This window comes from Argopecten irradians, chromosome 1, assembly GCF_041381155.1.
Source record: "Argopecten irradians isolate NY chromosome 1, Ai_NY, whole genome shotgun sequence".
Classification (NCBI taxonomy): Eukaryota; Metazoa; Mollusca; class Bivalvia; order Pectinida; family Pectinidae; genus Argopecten; species Argopecten irradians.
Window position 1 is genome coordinate 12,402,541 of NC_091134.1, and position 8,436 is coordinate 12,410,976.

The following is an 8,436-nucleotide window of genomic DNA, read 5'->3' on the forward strand; positions in this document are numbered from 1 at the left end:
CATGATTTGTATATTTTATTTTTAATTTTGAGGCTCAAACTTGTCATTTAATCTTGTTTTTACACACTGATCAATGCCAGCTCCTATTACTTTTCATTTTTCGTTAATATGCAATACAGACTAAGACGAATGTCCAAATGAATGACAAGTTTTACTGATACTTATTTCCTTTCATGTTTTTGTATCATCTCAAGACGTCTTGCGAGTAAAGTGATTCTAAAAATATCATGACAATTATTGTTTTGTTTTGTTGTTAAACATCAGACCTGCCATAAATGGTCGACATTGCTCGTTCTTGCCCAAATTAATTTTCCAACCATTTAATTTTAAGATGTCAATGTCGATCAGGTCGTTAATATATGATCAAAATATGATCATCCTCAGAATTTCTGATATCTTGTCAAGTGGGTACTACAATCGTTATCCCCCAGAAAAAAACCTAGAACTGTCACCAGAGTGGACGACTAACACCCCCGCATGACAAATTTAGCAATAACTCCATTAATAGCAGACATTCTAGAACCCTATATAGTTTACACAACTCCCCTTTATTTCAGGGTTCTGTTTACAAAATTTCTTCAAAATCTGCCAAGTAGTTTAGGAAAAGTTCGTCGGACAATGTTGTGTCTACAGACCAGATTCCAGTATACAGAATGTACCCCCTTAACTTCGTTGCGTGCATATAATAATTGAAGTAGGACTCTATAAAGTTAACCGTTGATATTTTGGTTGCCATTGTCTTAACCCTATGGTCAGAGATATTCCGATACATTTGTTTTTGGAGGAAATTTGAATATCAAAACGTAACGGAATACCTCTGACTAAACCGATTAGATTACTTTTGCAGTCGAACTCACTCTAATCGCTCTCCACTAGGACGTTGCTTTCGATGTCATAAGTCAGAAAGCGCCGACATTTTGGATTAAAATATTGCGTTCGACTATATTGACATCGTTTAAATGCTTTTGCATGGTATGTGTGTGATTATGGATAATCGGAGGACTGTCGCATGACTATGATTCTAGGAGAAAAGGTATACTATTGTGAAAAAATAACTTTAATCGAGGCGGAGGTAAAAATTCCAATATGGCGACTGTCGTCCCTTTCTCTGTTTATAGTAAATATCCCGAATTTTAAAATAGTTTTCAAATCTCGTATTTTTCTTCGGAAAAAAATCACATGAATGTTAGGTATATTCCTCAGTCCATCCACCAAATACAAAAAAATGTATGACAACATCCATTTTTATTGAACTGGCCCCCTGTGGTCTATGCATGTTCAAAACTATCAAAATTGCGCGATTAATTAGCCTCACAACACCATCCAACTGTAAAATGAAAGACATTACCGCTTTTCTTCAGCAGTTTTGATGTATCAAGAATCCCAAGCGACAAAATGCAATTAACTTTAAACATTTGAAAGAAAGACTTCCAGAGCCGGGAGTGATCGAGGAACGAAGATATACCATATTAAGATATATCCGTAAGTTCATGCCACACATCGAATAGTAGTCCCTCACTATCGAAACTAGACTTCAACAATGGAGGATGGATATAATCTTATACCAATGCATTTTTGGGGATTTCTTACCTTGAAAATTAAACGACTTGAAACACGGAATACCAATGCTTGTCAACATTTGGAAGGGACTTATGTAGGAGTAGCATAATGAACAATTCATTCCATCAGTGTATTAAAACCAACACAATTAATGTGTTTAATTATGAATTTAAAATGTTTCATTCATTTATATGATACATGATTCTAATCTATCAAAACGTCAGATAGAAACGAACTGAGTCTATAAGAACAGAGTGAAACAGGAACCCACAAAAGACAAATACACTTTTAAATAAAATATTATATTTAATTCTCAACTTGTCTGAATGAAGATTTATACAAAATTCATTGAAGGTTTATGATGATGATACTGTACGAGTATTACAATAGGCACACAGACTACACAATACTAACAACACCAAGCTATAATCATTATTATATTAACGGCAAAATTTCCATGAAGTCATGTTTCTATTATGTAGAAATAATGTCCAAAATTCATTATCATATGTATAGTTACTTCCCTTCGTTTCAACATTGACAGAGTGAAACGATGGATAGCAATTCTGAACATTCGGAATGGAAATTTAACACGGACAATATCTTTCAATGGTGTAATTAGTTTTTTTTTTAGGTTTTTTTTATTTGTTGAAATGAGACTCGGATATTGATTCTATGTACATAGTTTGTAAACTGTCACAATAGTCACATAAGATTCATACAACAGATTTATTTCATAACATATTTTTATTGTTCCTATATTATCTAGATTGAGATCCAAAACGTTAAAACGGTAAGTACATTTTTTAATCGTTATGTTTATTTATTTTTCTATTTTATAAACATCGCATTTTTCTACCAACACAAAACATGTATAAATCGATCTTTCAGATCTATCACTTAACAACTTTGATAACAATTAAATAGGATGACAAAGTTGGTGGGACTATTAGAGTTCTTCAGGCTTTTATAATGGCAATCATTGAAGCGATTTCATATTATATGACTTGACCTTGGCGTAATTTACTGTATTACACTCCACAACAATTTATATTGCGCATACGCGGAAAATATATATGATAAAGGGATCCATATTTACATGTGCATGTACTGGTAATCTCATTTGAGTGATAAAAATCTATGATTTTACCATAATCTGCTGTAGATGGAATCTTATTATTTTGTTAAAAATTTGTCCCACTGACAATTATATCATTAAACATATTTTAGTTACATTTTTATCATTTAGTTATCCTTTTAAGATCCAGTGGACATTTTATTTTAGCAGTGATCTCTTTAATGATAATCTAATTTAATATCTTTTTAAGAATAATCCTATTAAAGTCTGTTTTAGCCGTAAAATTGATTAAGGGCTTAAGAGCTTGTAGTCCTTATTTCATTTAAGAGTTCATCTTATGTTATTTTTAATATAATTTCAGCGATTATTTGGTTTTACTGTTGTAGTGGTGAAATTATTTCCTAGGTTATATTATTTCAGTGGGAAAATATTTCAGCTGTAAAATACCTTTTAACAGAATTTTTTTCCAGAAGTACTATAGTTGTAATCTAATTTACATATTTATATTAATCCTTCGGATAAATCATGTTTTGTCGGCATCAATTATGTAATAACAGCCATTAAATTATTGAAGTAATTCATAAATCAACTCTGGTAAGCTCAAAACATAATTCCATTAGTATTGCCACGAACTTTGATTTTGACATCTTCAATGGTAATAGATATGGGAATTTTGATAATTCTGATTGAAAATCAATAAATAAGCAAGAAACATTATATTCATATTGAAATTCACAACTAACTGTCTTATGTTATTCATAACAATGAAATAATTAAAATGATAATATCCGTATGGACTTAAGTGTTCTTATAGGCTTCATTGTATTGTAAGACACATTTATTGCCAATATTTGTCTGCATCAGATAAACAATAAACAAAATCCCTTTTTTTCTAACAAGAATGCATAAATGGTATAAAATATGATGCTATATCAATATATACAACATAAAATATATACTAAAACTACACGATTTTTACACAATATAAAATCTGATCTGTTCACCAAAATGGAAACATTAAACGTAACAAAAACATAAAAGTATATGTATTTTGATAACAAGACACCTAACACACTTAGTAACACCGAGTCTAGTACATAATTGGTGTATGTGTGATATACAAAGATGCGAGATATATACTGTAATTATTTACACACAAAAAATGCGAATAACTATATGCTATTTGCAAAAGACTGGATATATAATCAAAATGACTTAAGAGATAAGGTTTGTTTTGTAGGCGAGAAATACTCTTCTAATCAAGTTTCCGTGATTATTTTTCATATTTCAACATTTCATGTCTTCTTTTCTTTGATAATTTGTCTTTTTGTTAAAATCCCCATTTGATGAAAATTTCAACTAAACATTAACTATGGATACATCTTTGTGTATTTAAATAACATAAAGAACACGTTTCTATGTATATATATATTGTACAAAAATGGGATGATACACATCCACGTGTCACAATATTGGTTAGGGAAATATGAGATCAGTACATCTATGTACAAAAATCGGGGACAAGAATTTGGGAACTAACTAAATCTACATTGCTATTTAAACATCAACCCTGCTACTGAACATCTATCAAAAGCATTTAACATCTTATTGGACATTTCTTGTTCAGCAAAAGAACATCAAGCAAATACTACCCAACGAAAATGTCCATTCATTTTTTCCTTATTGGTTGATAATTTTTCATGTCTGAAAAGTGCCATTGATTGATGCCATTTAACAACCTTTGAGGAAAATATATATTTTTTCATAAAAATATGTAGAATATTCAAAACAAATAGACTTATGTCAAGCAATTGCTGTGAGAATTTATCCATATCGTAAAAGTTTAGCACTGACAACCTTTCAAAGAAATATTTTTATTCTCTTTCCATGAATTCTATACAAATTATGTTTGATTTATTACAGTATGTGAAAATCCTGACAAAATAGACTTAAACTGAAAGTACTTGTATATTTAACGAATACATACTGTTAAAGATGCTCCTCCGCCGACAAATCATAAATGATATTCATCATTTGAACAATAATTGGTGTTCAATCGTGTATATATATGTATGATAACACAAAAAATAATATAAAATAATTTATATCGCCTTTGGTGCATGCACAATTAGTACTTCAATCCATGTAGGATATAGTGGCACGGAATATTTTCGGGATGCAATTAATTATTTTTCATATTTTTAACTTGAAGTAAAATTAGAAGCTCAAACTTTTCAATGGCGGTAATGGTGTAAAGTTTGTAACTTTTGTAACTGAAGAAAAATACTAAATCGTCTGCTCCTGTTTTTGACAGTGAAAAAATACCATTCGTCAGCGGTGGAGCATCTTTAATATTACTTAAAGCGCAAAGTCCGAAACAAATTATAACAGATGTTGGTTTTGACAGAAAAAAATCACAAAATGATGCCATTTATGACAATTAACAAGAATAAGTAACATATTTCTATTACAATTACTTGCAGTCTCAATACCACTCACGTATCCACCCCTATACTGAGTTGTTCAATATTTAGAACTAGTGTGGTCACTGCTGAACATCGTTAGTTATATCTTAAGACATCATGCTTATCATTTTGAAGTCAGAACAAAACAAATTTAGTGCTTCAAAGTTTTCATTTAACAAATTGAACAAGCCTCATGTTTTTTTTATCAAATATGATAGAGGAAATAACATTCTAAATTGAGATTGTCTATTTTGATTAAGAACTAGTGATTGACAAAATGATTGAGATTATGTCTAATTAATATTCATGCAAATTTCTTGTTTTCTAATTTCTTTCATTAAATAAATAAGCATGATCGTTCAAATACTGAATTCATTAAATGAATAATTATCAAACTTTTAATGCACTACAATGCAACACAATCATTTCAGATAACAACACACATATACTTCCTCTCTACAACTATTGCTGATTTTAGACATACATATATTGATAAATTTAGATTAATGATTAATACAAATTTTGCTAATCTGTTAAAAAATTCACATGCTCAAAGACTATGACAGCGATTTTACAATATAAACAAAACAAAATGATGTCACAAAAGTTAGCAAACTTGTTATATAACAATAAGTGACCACAGAAATGAATGATGTCACAATAAGTGATAAAATGAATATGTAATTAAACAATAAATGAGCACAGAAATGAATGTCACAATATCGCGATAACTGACTACAGAAATGAATATATTGTATTACACTAGTGTGCTATGAATAGTACGAATGAATCATCTTACAAAAGTAGCTGTTATGATAAATATTATTACAAATATTTGGGTACATACCGTATTTGACCCAATAACTGCGACATTCCAATAAGCATCCACACCGATCTCCTTTTTTTGAGAGACCGATTGAAATCATTTACCTTGTGAAATGTATTGAAATTATTGTCAAATATAAATTTTGACGTTCTATTTTTTTTTTAACAAATTCAATAGTGAGTTACTTTAAACAATAAGTTTAATAAAGGCCTACAATATTCCCACTAAGGGCTATCTTAATATTCTCAAATTCTTAAAAGTGCCTTGGGCACTTATTGGGTCGAATATGGTGACTGCTAAATTATAAATAATGTCTGTGACTTACACACTGTCTTAAACAAATGATGTGACACAGAAATTAACGATGTTGCAAATATTTTACATTAATACTTTAACAACAATGCAAACAAAAACACCTAATGATTTCACCATGGCTTAACACCAGTGATTTTAACTAGTGATGTCATCAATACTTATTCCTCGTTCATATTATTCTGATCGACCCAGAGTTTCTTCCCTTTATTTACACTTTGTCAGTGCTGACGATCAGAATGCATACATGTAAACATGTATACTTCTCTCATCTTTAACTTATTAACACCTGAAAATTTATAGTGAACTCTTCTTGCCTGAGAATTGAAAGAGTCCAAATGTCACTTGAGGGGGGATGAGTTAATAAATGTTTTGCATGTACATTTTCTGTTCAATCATAGACAGGTTTTATCTTCTTAACATTATCCAATGTTGACAACCTTAGTGATAATTTGTACAGATTTTTATTAAAAATTCCTTGCCCTGAAAGTTTTCTTAATAACGTACAGACTGGCATTAATTTTCTACTTTTCTTTATTAGACATATTTTTGTTATATTGGTCGATAAAACTAATTATGGATTAAGGTTTTGCAAACATCCATGCCTGCACCAGCAAAATCAATAGAAACATAACAATGCCTGCACCAGCAAAATCAATAGAAACATAACTTAATTCAAAAGGCTTTCTTTTTGCTACTTTATTTCATTTACAATACTAAATATTACTATATTTTTCTGTTGAAAAATTTAAGATTACAGTTATTTTACAGTTACACCTAAACTAGGTCTATGTTTTAAATAATATGGCCTTGTTTAGCTCCTTTGATTTTGAATCATAGGTTTGTTAGTATATTGGTATTCACTTTCTTATAAAAGAAACACAAAACAGTACGAGACAGACTTGTCATATTGCAACACTCATTGTTTTAAAATAACATGAAAGAAATCTTAGTATAAGCTTGAAAACAGGATTTTAAAACAAATGAACAATCTCCGAATGAATATAACATTCTGAAGTAAAAATATTTATGTATATATTTTTTATCTTAAAACGGAACATTTACATGCAATTAAATTCATCTGAATATGTAGACATATAGCGGCCCAAAATCAACACAAAATACTGGTAAAAATGAATTTTCGTTTACATTAAATTATTTCATCAAACTAAAAATAGGTGAATTATAATAATAATTTGTGTTGATAAAATAGAACTTTTCAAGACATAAAAAGAAACTAAAAACCTATTTTTCAGAATCTTACCTTCTATTCTAAAGTTTTAGTGTACATTTTTTATTTGAAGTTTAAGCCATAAAACCATTCACTTTGAGTATCATTTTACTTAGTATTCTTGTAAACAAAATATTTTTTTTTTCATGAAGTGATTAGCACATGTATTAGAAGTTCTCACATCATTGAGTTCACAAAAAACAACATTCCTTTATGTACAAACTTACTATGCTGCAGTCAAAACTGCATGGCTTGTCACGATTATTGACAATAACTAAAGGATGTAAATTAATTAAGAGTTACCTCCCCTTTAACATTTTCCATATTTACATCTTATCTGCTAATTTCATTGGTACATTGCATTTTTTGCAATTGGTCTAAATTAATGGTCTACAATATGACAAATTTTCTCTTATCTGTGTTTGCTATCAAATTCATTTTTAAATTATTAGATTTCAATGAGAATATATTACATATAACGGGGAGGGAATTTGAGGTGTTGATGTAATTGAACTGCAAAATATTTCAATAGAAACTAACCAATCAAATGCTTACGAAAAATCTAAATCTGCAAAGAAATTAGTTTGGTATGATATAACTGTTTTCATATACAGTACCGGGTATATCCATTCTTTAATATAGCCGTTTATATAAAGAGAGCAGTAGCTGCCAGGGCTATTTTTGTGACATGATAAAAACAACATTTCAGCCCAGATGTTGTTATCTAGAAATAAAACAATCTGTACCTAGTTAAAACAAATTAAAACTAATAACAATTTTTGAATACTAAAGATAATACATAATACCATGAGCAAATGGTTAACATACATGATATATTAAACTGAAATTTGTTTTAACTCATTTACCCCTCAAATTTCATATTAGACTGGTCCATGCTTGGATTTAGAAGAGCCTAAATGTGTTTTCAGGGGTGAATGAGTTAAAACAAGACATACTAAAATCT